At 40.8% G+C, this 21961-nt stretch overlaps 1 protein-coding gene and 1 pseudogene across 2 annotated transcripts in view; one reads left to right on the forward strand and one right to left on the reverse strand.

The window, feature by feature from the left end:
* Nucleotides 1–21961, reverse strand: part of ARHGAP18 (Rho GTPase activating protein 18) — a 129381-nt gene that overhangs the window by 67673 nt on the left and 39747 nt on the right. The gene's annotated exons all lie outside the window — the stretch shown is intronic.
* On the forward strand, nt 1539–2536 carry LOC136316419 (large ribosomal subunit protein uL1 pseudogene; annotated as a pseudogene).

The raw sequence follows: 21961 nt of genomic DNA on the forward strand, positions 1-21961 counted from the left end.
AGCAAAAACCAAAGTGACCTTGTTGACAGTCTATAATTAGTGGAGTTTTTTTTCCTTTTTTTTTCTTTCTTTTTTTTTTTTTTTACAGAGACAGAGAGAGAGTCAGAGAGAGGGATAGATAGGGACAGACAGACAGGAATGGAGAGAGATGAGAAGCATCAATCATCAGTTTTTCTTTGCGACACCTTAGTTGTTCATTGATTGCTTTCTCATATGTGCCTTGACTATGGACCTTCAGCAGACCGAATAACCCCTTTCTTGAGCCAGCGACCTTGGGTCCAAGCTGGTGAGCTTTGCTCAAACCAGATGAGCCCGTGTTCCAGCTGGCGACCTTGGGGTCTTGAACCTGGGTCCTCCGCACCCCAGTCCGACGCTCTATCCACTGCGCCACTGCGTAGTCAGGCTAATTAATGTTTTTAAATGACCACTGCACTTAGCTAGAGAAAAATATGTTTTAACAATGGCACCATACCTCTTTAAAATGCACAGAAACCTTTTTCAATGCATTTTCTAAAACATGGTTTGTCCATTTGGAGTATAACTTCAAATGTACAAGTTTTTTTAAACCGTTTTGAAATGTTTAAAATTTTTTAAAATGTCTTAATAATTCACTCTGCTTCTCCATCTACATTACCTCTGTCAAAAAAAAAAAGAATTAAAGAAGAAAGAAAAAGAAAAAAAAACAGCATAAATTTCTGATGTGTAGATTTTTCTCTTTCACTTGGCAGGGATATTAAAGAAGTAATCACTGCCATCCCGAGCAGGAGCAGCTACTAATATTCCCTAATGGTCCTGTCCATCAGAACACAGAGGATTTGAATGACTATGAAGAGCTGCAGCCTATGAATGACCCAAGCCATCTTTTTCTCCTTGGAAGTGAATGCCTCCTATTGTTTAGCTGAAAGCAGTAATTATTAGAAGTGGCTATGACAACCAGGAAGAAAGAACATGGACAATGGCCAAAGGCAGTAGGAAGTTGATTAGAAAGCAATACCACCCTGGTCTCTACTCACACCCAGGCGGCCTTCACAGACCAGGGAAAGGCTTTCCCATCCCACCCAACTGCTATAGTTTAAAAGGATATGTTGTTAATTTTCATAGCTCAAGTAAACTTGCTTTTCCTTTTGGTATATATTACCCCTTTCATTTGGAAAGAACAGTAAAATTTGCTCATTATTTCTTTTAGCTTTCTTTTGCTTTAAAGAGAAAAGTCACTTCACATCTGTATAGTACTTGATAGTCTTCCAAAGTGTCCACCCAGTTTTCATGCACAGCAAAACAATGAGCAAATGAACTGATTACCCTCTTAAAAACACATCACTGTCTGAGCGAAACTGAGAGAAGCGGCCCATTACCCTGGTGAGAGACAGTTTAGAAAACCTGGCATTACCACTTTTACAGGGAACTATGGCAAAACCAATTTAATATATGAGAACATCAGCACAAGGACTGCCCAAGTCTAGTAGCAAGAAAGAAGGGAGGCACAAGACAGAAAGGCATTCGGGAGAGTGAGGAGACAGCCAAGGCGAGTTGGAAACATGCCCTTCCTGTGTGGGGTACATAAAGACACAGGGTACGCAAAGGGGAAATTCTGGGCTATCACTGGCCACCAGACATAGGTCTTTCCTATTTAGAGCTTTAGTGCTGAGAAGAAGTGAGATTCTCCTTGTTCCCCAAATGTCTCTCATGTGGCAGTTCTTCCTCCTTGGTTGGGGAGAGAACAGGTAGCCAAGTGGGAGGCAGGGGATTTTAATGTGAAAATCTTCTTCCAAGACCAGGATGAAAGGATCCACAGGAAAGCTTTAACACAGAATATCAAGATCTTGATACACTAGTTCAGAGCATAACAGATTGAGTTTGCACAAGCACTTCAATGACCTATCACCACTCTTTTCTGGTTTTTGCAGCATCAGGAACCATGAGCAGCAAAGTGTCCTCTAGAAGGCAGTTTTGTGTGGGGTCCAGCGCAGGCTCTGGGAGTTTTTGGAGATGGTGGAGCTGCAGATCAGCTCGAAGAACTATGAACCTCAGAAGGACAACGCTTCTCAGGCACCATCAGGCTTAAAGTCCAGCCCCACCCCAAGTTCTCTGCATGGATTTTGAGAGACCAGCAGCACTGTGATGAGACCAAGGCCATGGATATTCCCCACGTGGACATCGAGGTGCTGAAGAAGCTCCGCAAGAGTAAAAATTTGGTCAAGAAGCTGGCCAGGAAATACGATGCCTTTTTGGGCACAGAGTCTCTGATAAAGCAGATCGCACGAATCCTGGACCCAGGCGTGAATAAGCCTGGTTAAGTTCCCATCCCTGCTGACCCACAACAAGAACCTAGTGGTCAAAGCTGAAGAAGTGAAATCCACAGTCAATTTCAAAATGAAGAAGGTGTGTTTGGCAGTGGCTGTTGGCCACATGAAGAGGACAGGTGATGAGCTTGTGTACCACATTTACTTGGCTGTCAATATAAAAAAAAAGCTGGCAGAACATCTGGGCTTTATACAGCAAGAGCACCATGGGCAAGCCCCAGTGTCTGCCCTAAGGCGGAGCTTAATGAACCATACTGCTACCAGTTTAAAAAGTTATCTATTACTCTTATCTCCACCTGACTCTTTGTTCCTGCAGGTTCATCTCCAAAACTCTCCATTTCTTGCTCTGGTTAGTTAGAGAGCTGCTTAGAGATGAGATACTAGCACAGGGGTCCCCAAACTATGGCCTGCGGGCCGCATGCGGCCCCCTGAGTCCATTTATCCGGCCCCCACCGCACTTCCAGAAGGGGCACCTCTTTCATTGGTGGTCAGTGAGAGGAGCATAGTTCCCATTGAAATACTGGTCAGTTTGTTGATTTAAATTTACTTGTTCTTTATTTTAAATATTGTATTTGCTCCCATTTTGTTTTTTTACTTTAAAATAAGATATGTGCAGTGTGCATAGGGATTTGTTCATAGTTTTTTTTTATAGTCCGGCCCTCCAACAGTCTGAGGGACAGTGAACTGGCCCCCTGTTTAAAAAGTTTGGGGACCCCTGTAACTAGCAGCTACTTTACATTAGGAGCTTGAGTTATCCAGTTGGATCTGTGTTCCTGTTGTCATTATTTAATCTCATAACTTAGTACCTTCTCCATGGCAGGGGGTGGGGGAGTTGGCATAAAGAAAGATATTTCCTCCCTTCTTCAGTATCTCCAGCCGTTATAACCACGTCTTGTGCTGAGATACTCACCCTTGTCTCTCTAACCCTAACTGTATGTTCCTTGGGGCAAGTGTTTTCCATCTGGTATACCTGGATTCAGCACACGGCCTGCCATAGCTGGTGCATAGCACAGCACAGCATCTGTGAACTGTTCAATTAATAATTGCTACCTCTGAAACAACAACCTCATCTTAATTTTTTTTTCTTTTTTGTGGCAGAGACAGAGAGTCAGAGAGAGGGACAGACAGACAAGAAGGGAGGGAGATGAGAAACATCAACTCTTCCTTGCAGTTCCTTAGTTGTTCATTGATTGATTTCTCATATGTGCCTTGACTGGGGGGCTACAGCAGACCGAGTGACCCCTTGCTCGAGCCAGCGACCTTGGGTCCAAGCTGGTGAGCTTTTGCTCAAACCAGATGAGCCCGTGCTCAAGATGACGACCTCGGGGTCTCAAACCTGGGTCCTCCACATCCCAGTCCAACGCTCCATCCACTATGCCACTGCCTGGTTATGCTCCTCTTATTTCTAAGGTATTTTTTAATTGTACAAAATTATAAAGGAATAAGACAAGGACTTAAAAAGTAGAGAGTAAAGAAACTAGTCATCAGGAAGCCCTAAAAAGTCACTAATAGGTAATTGCTCTATGTCTCTGTAACTCTTAGGTGGTTAGTTTGAAAGCAGACTTCCTTATGAGAGTAGAAGCATACAAAAAAAAGAACCAATTTCATGTCAGACTGCAATATTAAGTCACAAGCTCGCACTGGCATACCGTTTGTTAAGATATGTTCCCTGGTTCCATCCTGTCAACTCAATTGCTAAAACAAATTTTAAACTATTTGTTGGATGCCTACTATATATTGAGCCCCTTATCTAAAATGTCTGTTCATCCAAGCTACTCAATCCCTTATAAGGAGATGGATTGTACATGATGCTAATACCAGGTCTGGGTGGTATTTTCCAGTTCCTCCCTGAACTCGGGGCTCAGACACCTCTCCAACATAGGTCTCTGGGTCGCGACCTCTGCTCCAGCATCATCCCTGACACGCTGCAGTGCACCATGCTTCCCTCAGTAAAATTTCACTTCCTCTCTTGCTGCCACTGCTACCCCCTCACTTCCACCTTGTTCCCTGCTCAATTTTTTCATCGGATCAGACCAATAATTGAGGTTCCCTCTGTAACCCATCCTGGGGCCCCTTGCACTCCCCGCTCTGTTTCTCATGCTTCTCCTGGGTTTGCCCGCAGCCCAGCCCCTGGTCCATTATTAAGGCGGTCCTTTATCGAGCTAGAGTCCCGCTCCTTCACTACAGTCTACACCTGGTTCTGGTTTCTCAGCAGTCATCGGGCTTCAAGGGTGGTTATCAGCATCCAAAATTTTAACCAACTTTTTATCCATTTATTTTTATTGTTCCTGACACATCAATTTTTTTGCCCTTTCAGTTGCCAATTTATGTTCCTCTGTTCTTTCTGAGGAATCAATAAAAGTTCTCAACACATTTTCGGAGATGAAATGAAGAAAAGGATTCACTAATGAAGACCAAAAGTCTTCCCATCTCCTCTGATACTCCTGAACTCGTCATTCAAAATTTCTCTATCACGCCTTCTGTTAGCTTGGAATCTCACTACTACAGTTTACCGATATGCCTTAGATGTACATTAATACAAACAGATAAATTTTCACCAATGTGCAACTCTCTCACATACTAAACATAACAATATACTTCAAGATCTGGATCCGGAATAGCTGTTTATCAGTTGGCTAGAAATTTTACTAAGGGTGCCGACTAAATACAATTTGACAAATTACAATTTTCTGCTATCCCCTTGAGTTCATTAATAGGTTGTTATTGATTCATAACACCTGCCATCATACTGGTACTAACAGAATATTTGTTGATATCACACAAAAACTATAAATATTAATATTTTTTAACTTAATCTGGGATGGTATTGGATATAATGTTGGTTTTGCTTATTTCCTAAGGACAAGTTTCTTGCCTTTCTGTAGGACTTTCATACACATATTAACATCAACTTTCCTGTATTAATAAATAACATGGACAAAGGGCAAGTTTGGATTTAAAAAAAGCATTTGACAATAACTAAACCTAAATAAATGGTCACATTATGGAAGAGATAATGCATTATTATTAAACTCTTCTTAGTTCTTGGTGATTATTTACTGCATTAAGGTAGAGAAATTATCTCACATCTTAGGGAGGCTAGAGGGGCATAAAACCAACCTTTCACCAGCCAGCAAAAGGAAGGCCATAGACAAACAATAAAAAGAAATCATTAAACATAAAAGGATAGCTGTGTTTACATTACACAATGAAAAGGGAGACGATATTTAAACATTATTTCAAAGTAATGCTAGTGAATTGTAATAGGAGAACAATTGAAAACAACAACAACATCATGGCAATTACCTAGACAGAAAAAAAAGAGCTGCTTCATGTGGACTGCACAGTATAATTTAATGGATAGCTCCCAAATGACCTTCAAATACTGAAATGTTCCACCCATAAGTACTGAAGGCCAGAAAGTATTTTGTAAGCCAGGTGCTAAAAGTCAGCTCTACCGAGAAGATAGAGGGAGTGGAGAAATTATTCCCAGCTAATCAAATAATTTAGTCAAGCTTGGAAACAATTCATCCATAATGTTTTCCTCTCAATGTCTTCAGGAAGCCAGTTACAAAGTAGAATATGTGAATAATACAGGACAGTGTTTCCTTTTCAAATGAGATTATCTAAGGCTGCTTTTTACTTAGTATGTTTTGGAATCTGAGCTGACCCAACACAAGGAAGATGGGAATGCAAGTAGTCTAAAAGATACATGAAATAGAACAAAGAACATAAGAAATAAAAGGCAGTTTTCAATGGTAAAATACTGCCTGGGAGTGAGAACTGTAAGCATAACATTTGAAGGAAATATAGAAATACAAATCCCACAGAAACAAGTGTTTTCCTTAAAAGCCTCTGAGCTCTGCTCAGAAGACAGGACCAGGGCTCAGAGGGCAGCGGCCATGAGGCATGAGCAGGGGTTACAGGGAAAGAAATGACGCAAACCTGCCTTGGGTGAAGAGAGGTGATGCAGAAGGTGAAGAAAACAAATTTTAACAAGAAAACGTAAGTAATGTTACAAACATAACATAAGGCTATTCCTTAGCTTTAACACATCCTCTAGCACAGTTATGGGTTACACGGAACTCTGGTAAATGCCACTCATTTACCAGTTGATGCGAAGCACATCAATTCTGGGAAGATTAAATCTCCCAAACTTGAAGTTTCTGTAAGTGTCCAAGTTTAATTCTTATCCTGCTCAGCTTAGGAACCTCGTGTCTCAGGCTCACCACCAGGCTTTGCCTGGCCTACTGTTTACCTGTTCTTTATATAGGACAGCAAAATATCCATGTAACCAAAAGCAATATGGCAATCAGTTCCAAAATGCCATTCCATGTGGAAACTGAAGCGGGGTAAGAAGTCCGCATGAAGTTAATGTCCTTCAGAGTTTCCTCGCCAGCTACAGCCAAGGCTGCTGGCGCTCTATAAAAAGCTGACACCTAATCAATATCCAGCCCAAGGATTTCCACCTCCAGACATCCACTGCCATCCCTCTTGCTCTCCTCTGTGTTTCCCAGTACTCTATACCTGGGTCCTCCTTTCTGCCCATTTCCTACCAAAGAAACAATCCAGGTTGATTTCTGTTTTTTGTGTTTTGTGTTTTGTTGTTTGTTTGTGTTTTTTGGGTTTTTTTTTTTTGTATTTTTCTGAAGCTGGAAACAGGGAGAGACAGTCAGACAGACTCCCGCATGCGCCTGACTGGGCGTTGCTCTGCCGCGACCAGAGCCACTCTAGCGCCTGGGGCAAAGGCCAAGGAGCCATCCCCAGCGCCCGGGCCATCTTTGCTCCAATGGAGCCTTGGCTGCAGGAGGGGAAGAGAGAGACAGAGAGGAAGGAGGAGGGGGGTGGAGAAGCAAATGGGCGCTTCTCCTATGTGCCCTGGCCGGGAATCGAACCCAGGTCCCCCCGCATGCCAGGCCAATGCTCTACCGCTGAGCCAACTGGCCAGGGCCTGTTTGTTTGTTTTTTAAGGACATCTGCTAGATCAACTTCCTGAGCCCCACAATCTGCACTGGCCAAGACTCGAAGGACCTCACATCCCAGCTGGGTCTGGTACCCATATCCTTCCCCTTACCAGAAAAGAAAGATGGAGGAAAGAACTGCTGTCTGCGGAAGCTAACATGACAGAAGATAACAATGGGCTGCTGAGAAGAGAAAGGGGCCTGGAGAAACCAGAACAAAGTCTGAGTAAATTCTTAAAGGAGAAGGCGAAAGGATTAGGAGAATGTGGTGGGCGGAGGGTGGAAGGCCACGTCTGCGCAGTGGTTACCAAAGCTGTGATAATCAGGGTGGATGATGGCATCCAAGATGAACTTCCTTTACTGTCTGGCCACGGTACGTCTTCAGAAAAACCTAGGTTGTCAGGTAATCTGCCATAAAGATCCAAGATTAAAAACTTGTTTCTGTTCTTTATTGTTGTTGGTTTTTATGTTTCTCTTTTTAACTTCAGTGTGTGAAAGCCAACTACTACTAAGGGTTCCCATCTCATAAGAGACTCTAGTTATTTGCTGAAGCTGGTTCTTTAAAGTGAAGACAGAACTTTTATAAGAAATATTTGTGAGACTCCAAGCATATGCCAACCAATCTAATATGGAAACATTAATTTCTTAATCTAACAGATTTGTGAATAGAAAGTTGCACTGAACAACAAGCTCTAAATCTATTCGCTAGTCTTCCTTCATTACAGATATTGGTCAAAACTCCGGAACATTGTTTTAAAAAAAAACAACATGTGGTTATGGTTTAACAATGAAATTAATCTACATAATGAAGTATTATTTTCTATTTCAAGTAACAAAGTGGACACTGGAAAGGACACTGAAAGTGGAGTGCCGGCAAGACTTCAGTGGAGGGATGCTACGGCGCTTGGGTTCTTGCTCGATAATAACAAACAGATAACTAGGTTTTGACTCAGACATTCATTCAACAAATATTGACTCCTCATTAACTGGAAGGTACTATAGGTGTTGATGTCCAAGGTCCACAGAAGTGCAGGTCTTCACCTCTGATCCCCGAGAGTCCACAATCTTAAAAAGGACCTGAATCATGAAAAATAACAATACAGGGTAGCACTGGCTTCAGGCCATGTGAGTGGTAGAGACAGCAGGTGCCACAGTGCTCACTTCCCCATAAACAGAGGCAGACACAGATCCAGAAAATGTAAAAAAATGTTTGTAGCACAGGACGAGGAGGTTAAGTAGGGAGAGTCCAGGCCCTTGCTATACCTCATTCTAATTTTATAAAGCTCTCTCCAGAGCCAACAATGTCTTCCTGTTATTTGATTCAACTTTACTTTCCTCTAATTTAAGTCTATTTCCTCTGGGCAAATAAAGAATTAATCAGTATCTTTTTTACATCAACCCCTTTGCTGGGAAGAGCTTTAAGTTAGTCTTCTGCTATACCTTGAATCGGCCAGTGACTATGATTCCTTTACTGTTTCCTCCTACATTTTACAGAGCGGTGTCTTAGAAATATACTCTATTAGTACACATTCTTAACAGCATCTGAATCATGAAAAGCTACCTTCAGCATATCATTTTCCTTTTGGGCCTTTTTCAGATTGGCTCTTGCTCTGCAAGTGAACCGTCCAAGCTGATTTTGATTTTAAAAACAAGTACCTGGTTTAGGCCCACGTGGGTGGTCCCTGGCACAGACACTAAGTTCCAAACCTAATCATAAATGTTTTTTCTTTCTCTCTAAGGAAGTGAGCCCTGTTCTTGTTTCTCATGGTTCTGTTTTCTTTCTTTAAAAAGCCTTTGCTGATCATTTGCATTAATATTATGCTAATAAAAGTAAGGGAATGCTAACTAATTCAGTCTCTTCAGTAATAACTAAGGATCAGAGAAAAAGAGAAGGAGGGGTAATTTACATATTTTCATGATTGGAGTGAATTGGCCTTTTAATTCTTGTCACCATTTCTGAGGTATAATATAATACATGTTGGGCCAGTGTGGGCAGAAGTAATTTCTCCAGTGGAACCATCTAAAACCCAAGTATTTCAAGAGACATTTTGCTTCTAAGTATGAATCTCAGAGGACAAGGATGAGCATTCAAACACCAGGCAACATCTGCATCATAAATACATTTCAGTTCCTCTTTGCAAAAGGAATTCATTTACTGTTGACGGCCATTCATTTTCACTTCTGAGTGCTTATTCCTCAAAAAGCTTCCAAGTATTGTGAGAACAATGGTTAAAAGAGGATCTTTCCATCTGCACTGCATTAGGCTGCAAGACAGCCCCTCCTACAAAAATAGATTTGCATAATTCATTATGCCATTTTTAACCCTAATCAGTAAATTGCAATAAGCTATGGAGTGAGTACAGAAGAGGAAAGAAAGGCTGACATTTACTGGCTAACTTCTAAGCGTTTACCTAACTCTCACTTTGGGCTACTCTCCACGAATCACAGTACATGTACTCTTATATCTAATAAGTTCTTAATCTCGCCTGAAGTGTTGTCACCATTTTTAGTGCATACAAATACCCCAAGAAAGAGTATTTCTTAGGTTATTATCCCCAGATAGTGCAGAAGAAAACATTCTACTAGGAGACAGAAGAACTTGGGCTGTCCCCAAATCTACTGTTCATTACATCCATCCCCCCTAAAAAAAAGGAAGAATACCTCATGTTCTTTCCAATTTTAAAAATTATAGAACTCTAATTTGTTCACACTAATTTTTCACCTATAAGGCCTTAATTTAACCTACCACTTTACCTTACTGTTGCACTTTTTTTTAAAGATTTTCTTAAACTTTATTCATGTTGAGAGAGAGAGGAGAGAGAGAGAGAAAGAGAGGAGGGAAAGGAGGAGGAACATCAACTCCTTCCTATATGCACCTTAACCAGACGAGCCCGGAGTTTCGAACCAGCAACCTCAGCATTCCAAGTCAATGCTTTATCCACTGCGGCACCACAGGTAAGGCAGTGTTGAATTTTTTAAAGAAGGAGAAATTAAGATGGAGTGGGGAAGGGCCAACGTAGGTCCCTCACTTACCCCTCAACCAAAGCAGCTTCACTTTGATTTGTTTGCTATTTGGAGATCCATGAAAGAATGCCCTGGAAAAGGATTCTATGACTACAGAAAAGTCAAAAAACAATTGCATTAAGCATCTCAAGTTTAAATTAAAATCCTTTAAAGTTATAGAATCCTCAAGCTTTAAACACTGAAAAATTAATTAAACAGATGATTTTAATGATGATACGCAAGGTATATAATTTTTGAACCAGCAAAGTTGTAAGAAATTATGTGGGCATCAGGGTGGCGGCCACGGAATGCACATTTAATACTAAAATTTCTCACTTTCTATTACTTATTACTTCCTAGGGCATGGTAAAAATAAATAAAAAAAACATTTTGAGTTTTATATTTATAGGCGATATCAACATATAGTTGACATATGGTAAAATTTCTGAGATTCAGCGTGATAGTTCAGTAAGAATCGAAAGAACTGTCTCAAAAGGCACTACATCTTGAAACGGAGTCAACTGTAGTATGTTCACATAAATGACTTTATTTTCAAATCAGTCTCATAGTAATTGAAAACTTCACCCAACTCATTAAATAACTAACAGAATCTTTTTTAACTTTTTAATTGATAGAATCTTAGCACAACTGGATAGTAGCAGGAAATCTTCCCAAGTTGTTTTGAATGTGACAGTAAGTTGTTGCTTTGCAAAAGTGCCATCCAATTAAAACAAAAGGCAAGCCTTGAAAATAATGAGCTCAGTTTGGACTTGCTGAGTTTAAGATACGATAGAGACCTCTGGGTGACAACAGTACCTCTGTGCCTTAATCAGTGGTCCTTAGGGTACAATGTGTTCTCAGGACCAGCAGCACCCGTATTGAGTTGACAAAGGGCAGAATTTCAGACTCCTTCCCAGATCTGGGGAATCCCAGTCTGCATTTTCCTAAGGTGCTCGGTGTCTCCTATTCCCACTCAAGACCAGGACCTCTTGACAGAGGTCCTGCCTGGAAGGGAAGATAATTTTAGAAGTTATCCATGTAGACTTGGAAATGAGAAGAGTTTACAGAAAACAAAGAACTTTATTATAGGATAAAAGAATCTGTAAGGCAAGGAGAAGGCTTCACGTTTGGAATGAAGAAAGAATCATCATAAAGGTAAACAATGGCTCTCCTTTTTAAAAGTACATTAAATAAAAACTGAACCAGGAGAGCAGCAGGAAGGGAAAAAGGAAACAAACCATTTAAAAAATAATGAAAAAAACCATAATGGTGAATCTACATTTAAGCTATATAGAAATTCTATTTAAACTTGAAACACTAATTTGAAAGAATATATATATATGTTCACTGCAGTGTTATTCATAATAGCCAAGATTTGGAAGCAGCCCAAGTGCCTATCAGCACATGAGTAGATAAAAAAGCTGTGGCACCCTTTATACAGGGAAATACTACTCAATCATTACAAAAAAAAAAAAAGGAAAACTTACCCTTGCAACAGCATGGATAAAACTAGAGAACATTAGGCTAAGTGACATAAGCCAGTTAGAAAAAACAAGTATCATGATTCCACTCATATGTGGAATCTAATGACAAAATAAACTAACTACAACAACAAAAGAAACAGTCTTATAAAGAACAGATTGACAGCCATCAGAGAGGAGGAGAGTTGTGAGGTTGGGAGAAAAAGGTAAAGGGATTAAGCAAAACAAACAAACAAACAAAAAAAACCCAAAACAGACAAACAAAATACACCCTGATAGACACAGACAACAGTACGATAACTCCCAGAGGGAAGGGGGGTGGCAGGTAGAAGAGAGTAAAGGGGGATAAACAGTGACAGAAGGAGACTTGACTTTGGGTGGTGAGCACACGATACAATGTTTAGATGATGTACTATAGAATGGTACCCCTGAAACCTATATAATTTTATTAACCAATGTCACCCAATACATTCAATAAAAAAGAAAAGAAAAATAAACTGGAGTATATAAAAATAACACCAAAAAAACTTCTTTTTATGTTTAAGATAAAGTCATATTAATGTTCCTAAACAGTCAACGATACTGACCTACAAATTAGTTGAAAAACAAAAAGTTGATATGAATGGAGGAAGAATTAAATGGAAACTCCAAGGCCGCTGCTTGCTGGACGAAGGTCAGCAGAGCCGGTGAGATTATCAGAAGGTCTGAGTACTAGGCCCGTGTCACCAGATTTCACAGGCAGGGCAGCTCAGCTCTGCCTGCTGGTCTACCCAGCTGTACAGTGAGGGGGCTAGGGAACGGGACATTCTCTTCTAGAAAGATTTCCAGCTGTGACTAACTATGATTTAAACTGGCAGAAGACGAGGTTCATGGGTGGCCTCCAAAGACTCCTTGACAATAATAACATGAAGAGTGTTCCATTCCCAACGTCAGCCCATTCCACCCACCTTGTCCCACCAGCTCACCCAGTGAACAACTTCCCCGAAGTTTTGTTCAGAATCCAACAGCTGTGCAGAGCTGATCTCCAGCCTCCGAAGCTGTCTTTTGTGTCCTCTGTTTCCCAGGTGACACTGACGTGGCTGTCCCGGGTTGCCAGGCACACACCCAGAAGGCGGAGGCTTTACAACAGAGAGCCCCTCCCACAACCTGGACAGGCGGCGGCTCCCCGAGGTGCGGGACCTTCTTCTGAATGCTTCCGGTGAGATGCCCAATGACTGACTGCCACTGTGCACAATTAACATTCCATGCAAAAGCCTTAACATATTTTTCACAATTCGGTTTTACTGCAGGTCACAGAAGCAAAGCTGGGAATAGCACGCTGTGCTTTCATGTGGGGAACAGTGCGCATGAATACAAATATGGCAGCAGATGAAAGCGACGCAGGCAAGGACAGGCTGCTCTTTCAGCGGCGCAGGCAGTCCAGTTTGAATGGCTCGTCAGGGCACGGTGCCTACTACTCGGCAACTTGGAACACTCAGCGTACGCCCGTACTCTCCTTTCTGAAGTGAGAGCAATCTGTCTATTGCCATCCTCTTGCCTTAAATTATGCTCCAATATGGATCTGGAGAGGTGTTTTTGTTCTTCCAGAGCAGAGGCCCTTACATTAGCATGTGAAAGCTGCTAAAGCATCTCTCAGGCAATGAACCCTTCTCTCTGCCGCAAAGCCCCATCGGATGGTCTCCCTGCAGCCATGCCAAGCCCACATGTGCTGGCCTTCTCTCTGTTCCACTGTGCATGGGGTCACAGGCCTGTCTACCTAGCCACATATCCCAAAGTTAGCCCTTCAGTTAACATCAGGCTACTTAAAGCTACACCTATCTTACACACGATTCATTTGTCTTTACCTCAGGGCTTAATCACTTGGTACCATTCAAATACAGAGGCACACTAATCCTGCCAACTCCTATTTCCAATGCATCTCAGTTTCTACAAAGGAATTTATTCAAAAGCCCCAAATCTGCTTGGAAAAGGGGGAGATTCTCATGCTGTATTTCAAATGTAAATGTTAATCAAATTTCCATTAGTTACGCCCCATAGCTGCTGCATTATAAGAATAAAAGCAGCATTTGATAATTTGCCAGGAACAGTGATCTCAACAAGATGATGAGGTAGTCACCACAATCATTCCCAGTTTAAGGGTAAGGAGGCTGAGGCTCAGAGAAAGCAATCAACAGGACCAGTGTTCTTCGTCTCTACATGGTAAAAGCCTCTGAAGCCTGTCTTCTGAAAGGGGCGTTCACGTTAGGATGGAGTCAAAGCTGGGATGAATCTAAAGATAAGCTAAGTCAGGTCATTGTCAACCTGTCTTGAGCTTCACAGCTGACTCATGAGAGCAAGGGTAGTAAATCCACTGTAATTATCAATGTGCTTAAAGACATAAGTGATACATACAAGTAATACAATCCATCTTTCTCTAACACAGGCCCTTATTTCTTTAAAAGACCAAAAACTGGGTTCAAGTCCAGTATGGAATCTTCTGCATCCTTAGTTTCCTAGGTCTCAAGTCCAGACCTTAAATATTCAGATATGAATGTGGCAGGGTAGAAAAAATTGGGTGATTTGCCCAATGACATATAGGTAGCTAATTGCTGCACCAAATCTCTAAAAAGGTTTCTGATTCTCAGTCAGTAAATAGCATAGCCAACTACCTTCCATTAGGACAGATGGTATTATGACAGAGAAAACACATTACTCTCCAACTTTATCACCAGGGTAATAAAGACAGGCAATAAATACTCTTTTATTGATAATTATTTTTCCTCTGTGAACTTTGAGAGCCTAACCCACTGATCCTTTGGCAAGTCTAAAAAACAATTAACCACAGTGATACAACTTCGTATATCTGCCAACATATCCCCAATCTTTGAAACCAACTCCTTTGGAAAGAACAGGGCTGTTAATATTAAGACTTCACGTCCTTACAAACTGAGAAGCCTCAGGCTAGCTCTGGCTGACAGAAATGTCTTTTTGGCCAGCAGGGTGTTTCAAACATTTTTAGATTGGCTTACCACATTTTTCTCTTGTAACCTGTTCTTCTGGGCAGTCAGCAGGTGCTATGGGGCTGGGCTTTATGAACAGGGGATATAATATTCCATTCTCAGTTGGGAATCCACATATGTGGAGCACCGACTTAACTTATAATTGGATTTTCAGCTATGCAGGTGGCTGACGCTCCCCCTCACCCCCGCATACTTCAAGTGTTTGGTTGTACTTCTATTTGCTGCCATAGTACCCTCCAGGGCTTCCTCGATGTTATGCTATCTGCTGGTCCCTGTGGGTGTCTGGTTTGCAGTCTCTGCTTTACTGCATGAATATTACAGCATTAAAACAACATGACCCACTATGTCAAATCTATCACCAATGATTATCTAAATTCTGCATCAATATAGGGCTCACTTTGTCTAGAAGAAAGTAAATGCAGCAGAGTATAGAGGGATAGGACTGACCTGGGAGATTGTATATCTCGATTCTGGTCCTTCCTTCATCAGTAAATAGCTGTTTTACTTTGATCAAGTAACCTAACCTCAGTGAGTCATGGTTATGGCCTCATTTAAAATATAAACAAGTTAGGCCTGACCAGGTGGTGGCACAGTGGATAGAGCACTCACTTGGGACACTGAAGACCCAAGTTCGAAACCCTGAAGTCGCCAGCTTGAGTGTGAGTTCACCAACTTGAGTGCAGGGGCGCCAGATTGAGCATGGGATTTTAGATATAACCCCATCGTCGTTGACTTGAGCCCAAAGGTCACTGGCTTGAGCCCCAAGGTTGCTGGCTTGAGCAAGGGGTCACTGACTCGGCTAGAGCTCCGTGATCAAGGCACATAAGAGAAAGCAATCAATGAACAACTAAAAGTGCTGTAACTATGAGTTGATGCTTCTCATCTCTCTCCCTTCCTGTCTGTCTCTCCCTCTCACTGGCTACATAAGATTTCTATTTTTTCAACCAAAAAAATCCTATGATATGTTTCTTATACCAATCATATACAAATATAGGCATTTTCCCAGACAGGGGGACCTTAGGGAAGAGGTAACATGAGAGATTTTAGAAGGCATATAGTCTAAAATTTGACATATGGTTTCTGCATTTTCCATGGAATCTTAGGCAAGTTATTTAAAACTCTTTGAGCCTCAGTTTCCTCACATTCATTCATGTACTCAAAATAATTTATTGAGTATCTACTATGTATTGGGCACAGTACATTCTAAATGCTGACATTTACATAGAACAAAAATCCCTGGTCTCCTGAAGCTTACATTATAGTAGTAAGAGGACAGAAGTAAACAAATATTTATAATCTGTCAGGTGGTGAGAAGCACTCTGAAAATAAATTAAATCGATTAAGAGAATGGGGAAGGAGAGATTGGTTGGATTATTAGAGATGAAAAGAGAAGGCTTCTCTGATAAAAATTTGAGCAGAGACCTGAATAAAGTGAGGGAACAGGGATGGAGGGTAAAGGAGGAGTGACCATGTAGCTATTTGGGTATAAATTGTTCCAGGCAAAATAAATTGGGTGTAGATTATTCTAGGAGTTGTAAAAACGTCATGATGTGATAAGCAGACCTCCTGACTCCACCCTCCCCATTCTCCCTCCTCTAAACAGGTGTAGTCTTCAGGATTACTGTCTGCCTGTACATCAACACCAAAGGTAGCAAAGCAAAGCAGGTCCAGGGTGAGAAAACCTCACCTCTAATTCCGTTTCCTAAGCAACAACAATCTAAAACTGTCAAATCTTATTTTTGACACCCACAAAAGAGCACCAAACCCTTCCTTGGCTGTGTTCTGAGAAAAATCCTGTTATAATAAAGTACGCCAACACACATGCAGGTAGTTAATATTTATGATCTGTTCTCTCAGAGTGGGAGGTAGAGCATAGAGGTTAACATTCCGGTCTCCATGTCAGAAAAGCCTGGACTACATCCCAGCTCTCTGCTTGTTGCCTATATGACCTTGGGCTAGTTACTTAACTTCTGTGAATCTCAATTTCAATGTTTTCACCTGCAAATTAAGGAATAACAATGTTAGCTCTTTTCAGAGTTGTGGTGAGACTTGAATGAGCTTATGTGTCCATAAAACACATCTAACATTTTTGGCACGGAGGATAGTGCCCAGTGATGAGTATCTATTTCTATCAGAGTTTCTGTTTGCAAGTTACAGAGATCAACTCTGATTAAACAGAAGTGAATTATTTTTAAAAGCTTACTGGCTGGCTCCCTAACTGTCTAGTAGCCAGGAATAATGACCCACATCATGCCACGGGTGGTCTGGGGGCTCTGGAACAGCAGAGGATGAATGAAGCTCACCACCACTACCAACCACCACCGCCCTACCCCCAGCCTGCATCCTGAACCTGCAGCACTACATACTGCCCTGCAAAGCTCCCAGCAAAGCTCAGGAAGTAAGGAATTCCCCAAACCAGAATGAGAGCTCAGATGCTAGGCAGCCAAAGAACTGGCGGGTTTCCAATCTCAACTACTACAATATACATATCCTCTGGAGCATGTACACATTTGTTCACGCGCCTGCCCTCACCTAGAATGATCCTGGCCCTTCTCTATATGGCTCAGCCCCATCCTGGAGGCTCTTGCTCTGCGAGGCCTCCAGCCTGACTCCACAGCCTGCCTCCTCCCTTCTCCAGCTAATTCTCTTACAAGGGGTTTCATTATAAACTGATTTACACCTTGACTGTACATATGCATATACAAACAGACACAAATCCTTTTGGAAATGCACAGGGTAGAGATTAAAAATAAATGCATATATGATTATAAACAGCACTGTCTGGTTCACTAATCATTTCATGTGTGTATATCTCAACCCACCAATGAGGTCATAACTCCTTGTTGACAGGGAATACCATCCTCTTCTCCTGCACCTGTGGGAAGCCTATTTCCTGTTCTTTGCCAATACTTAATACTTCCTGCTTTCAGTCTGAGATGAAGCATAGTTTTCACATTGAAGGCCAAGTATCCAATTCATCTACAATTATACTTTTGTTAAGAAAAATAGATTCTAACTCCGATATAGAATGGGGAAAGTAATCAGTGCCAACAAATTTCACAAAATATTGCAACACTTACAAATTATAATAATCACTTTATAAAATCATATTTACTCTTTATTTTCAAATAAAAAAAAACCTCACTGTCTTTCCACTCTGAAAAGTAGGAAATCCCACACTACCCCAGTTTTACCAAGAAAAAAGTCCAAGCCCCCCATGAAATAATAGCTCCCTCTTATGAGCACTACTGCTCAATGTTTTAAAAAAATCTCGGTGACATTTCCAGAACTGTGACATCTATTAATATTGTTCAGGTTTAGATAGAATTAAACTAAAACTCTATTTGGCCCAGAAGCCAGAAGTACCCCGTGTCTTTAATAAATGCTTTCTGCACAGAGCACTTACGAACTTAAGACAATTAAAAGCCTATAATACTGATCAGGCATAAAATAAGTCAACAGAAAAAAAATCAAAATATATATTTTGGATCTAGAGATACCTAAAGAGGAAGCCCTTCCATAAAAGGGATCTCTTCTTCCAGTAAATAATCAATGCATTCAGGAAACATTTATTGAGATTCAGGGTGTCTAGCACAGTGTTAGCTATTATACTTAGGTCAGGCCTTGCCAAGCAGAAGGCAATACATATGTGAAGGGCACAGAGAAACTGACAATACATATGTGAAGGGCACAGAGAAACTGACAATACATATGTGAAGGGCACAAGGAAACTGACAATACATATGTGAAGGGCACAGAGAAACTAACAAGAACCTCAGAGGTTCTCAGCAGGCTCCTAATTATGGGCAGGAGGCTGATAATGTCTGCGTGGGCTGTTGTCCAAAAGAAGGAAGATTAGCAGGCATTCAGAATATGTGTGTGCAAAGAAGTTGAAAAACAAGAAAGGAGAGGAGGTGGTGAGACAAAGGAACAATGAACAAGCAAGAGGAGGAAGCACTGGTGGTACCCTTTTCATCAAGGGGAAGAAAGGATGAGTACATCTATCCAAAAAAAGTAAAAACAAGAAGTGAGAAAAAAAGTCTGAACACAGTTTCTATCTCTTTTCTCCTCTGCACTTCAAATGCCCCTTGAGCAAGTCTACAATGTACAGGTACGACAGATATTTAAACTTTTCCACATATATATATAGACCTCCCATCCTTTTGGAATTATCACACAACAAGCTTGTTTGGTGTTGCCTATATTCATTTTCCTTCACTGAAATAGTCTTTACCTAGAGACAGGGGATTGTGCTTTCCAGGCCAGATACGATGTCAACTTACTGAATTTAACCGTCATTTATTTCAGAACAACCTTTTCTGTTAAAGGTTATCGCTGCGATGTGGAGCCCAGGAACAGAATAAATGCAGCATCTTCACTCTCGACCATCAGTCCCTAAACCATCAGTTTATCCAACTCTTCATCCAAAATATTTCAACTATGTAGAAACCTCCCATTCCTTATTCTCAAAATAGAAATAGCAATTCCTACTTGGCATGGCTGATATAAAGATAGGGAATAATTTATATAAAGAGCCACTTGCTGCTCAGTAGAGACTCAATAAATGAGGACTGTGATCTTGAAAAGAAATATGTGAGCGCCTCAAGCCCAGAGAAATGAAGCAATCACACGACAGGCTGTGGCACAAGCTGTGGACTCCAGGACAGCAGGTCCGTTCCTCCCTCTCCACAAACTCGGGGCTCTAATCAGTGCTTCATGTTCAATGGGCAGTTTTTAAAGAGCAAGAGAAAAAAAGTGACTAAAATAAAATGTACCAAAATGTTAACGTAACTATCTTCGGGTACTAGTTTTATTGGCAATTTATTTTATTTCTGCTTTTCAATATTAACTAAATTTTCTAGAGTGAGTAAATATTATAAATGTTATGCAAACTGTATTTAACACGTCACCATAATTTTGAAGCCCCAATCTTCATCACACATTATAAATATAAATGATATTAACAATTGTTTCCTCTTCACTTGACTTTATATCCATCTATCCTTTCATATTTGTCTAATTTTTCTCCTGAAGTACCTATTCTAGACTAAGACATATAAAGCAATTTATTCTAGACTAAAACAAGAACAGCTTTTATTAAAAGTCCCCTTATATTCAATAAAATATCTCTTCAAAATTTCATTTCTGATCACAGTGAGTGTTAAAGTTAAATGTCAAGTTCAAACTTTCCTCTGGTCTAAAACCAACTTTGGGAGGGGAACCAAACCTAAAATCTCACATTATATTTTAAAAGGTGTTTTATCATTTTGGCATTCATACTTTCTCATATGGCAGGTTGTACTTGCAATTTTGAAATTTTAAATGCTCTTTAATATATTATACAAGCTTATGTGTAGAAGACAGAAATTTTCCAATTCAAAACTGAAGTGGCAATAACATGCCTATTAAAATTAAAAAAAAAAAGATCACATAGCATAGGCAACTATTTTCTTGCATTCTGATAGAGGACCTTCACACTAATGATGATAATGGCACCATGTTATAATTTAAACATAAAATAAAGTTCCAGAAGAAAGGGATACATTGGTGGTTAGCTAAATTATTTGAAAAACCTCTTACATACCCCACCTACTTCACAACCAAAGGAGAATCATCCAAATGCAGCGAAAAAAAAATGAGTGTGAAGTCATAACTCCTATATTTTTAATGCCCTCCCCCCACTGAGCCACCTGCTCAAAGCTTTCCTCCGCTCTGGGCTGCCAGACCAACAGACCCTTCTCCAGTGATCCCCCCTGACTGCATCAGCAGAAACCTGATTCTCCCCAAAATTCCGTCAGGTCTCTCCCCTCCAGATAGATCTCAACCTCTTCAGCTCTCTTCAGTTCACAAGAACTTACTGAGTTCCACTGTGAACTGTTTTTTTTTAACACTTTCCAGTATGATAAGTCTACTTCCTTCCTCAAATCATAACATTCATGAAGGCGCAGTATTTTAGAAATATCAGAAGTTAGGGACCTTAGACATCAATTAAATGGTCCTTAACCTTGACAGACTTGCCCTTTACATAATACACATTTTTATTAACTCCGCCATTACCATACTATAGTGAAAGTCAGATAATATATCTCTACATAATTTTAATAAGATATATTTGTGTATGTCCATAAACCCTTAATCATATCAGGAGAAATAAAGAAATATAATGTAAAAGATTACACATTTTCTTTTTTTTCTTTTTTTTTCTTTTTTGTATTTTTTCAATGTGAGATGCAGTGGGCGGCAGACAGACTCCAACATATGCCCGAATGGGTCCACCCAGCATGTCCACCAGGGGGCGCTGCTATGCCCATCTGAGGTATTGCTCCATTGCAACCGGAGACATTTTAGCACCTGAGGCAGAGGCCATGGAGCCATCCTCAGCACCCAGGCCAACTTTGCTCCCATGGAGCCTTGATTGTGGAAGGGGAAGAGAGAGACAGAGAGGAAGGAGAGGGGAAGGGTGGAGAAGCAGATGGGTGCTTCACTGGCCAGAGCCAAAGATTACACATTTTAATAAATGAATTAGTGATCAGATGCTAAAAGACATAAGGAGGATGTCACCTGCTTACATCTAATAATGACTGTGTTCAGATTTGGAGAAAAACAAGATCAGAAAACACTCATCATAAAATATTATGGAGAATAAGAGATTGAAGGGACAGTAGTACATGAAATTAAAAACTGGAGTAAAGATAAGAGATGAGACATTTTAATATGACACCCTTCAGGAATGCTCACTGGGTCATTCTAAAATCATAAAGGATACAAGATAATTCTTTGTTTGGCAGGACTGTCTCGAAACTGTAGGATGTCTAACACAACTGGAACCTGTCCTACAAACCATGACAACATAAAACACCCCCAATTTCCAAAATGCCCTTGAGAGAGCAACATTGTCCCACTGAGAAGTAGATACAATTCAACTTTCTTCACCCTCTTTTTGTTTTTGAAAGCACAGAGTGCCTGAAAAGTTTAGTGATTACACTCACAGCAGGTTACTGACAGTGGCACAGCTAACTGCAGAAATAAGTCTCATAATCACCACACACACACACACACACACACACACGCGCGCGCGCACACACACACGCACGCTCACACACACAGGCACAGGCGTACATATGCACGCAAACAGACACACACATTCTTGCTCTTCCCCCTTCTCTCCTACTCAGGGATCAGATTTTTCACCCCTGCCCTCTGTACTCATCACC

This window comes from Saccopteryx bilineata, chromosome 12 (assembly GCF_036850765.1).
Source record: "Saccopteryx bilineata isolate mSacBil1 chromosome 12, mSacBil1_pri_phased_curated, whole genome shotgun sequence".
Lineage (NCBI taxonomy): Eukaryota > Metazoa > Chordata > Mammalia > Chiroptera > Emballonuridae > Saccopteryx > Saccopteryx bilineata.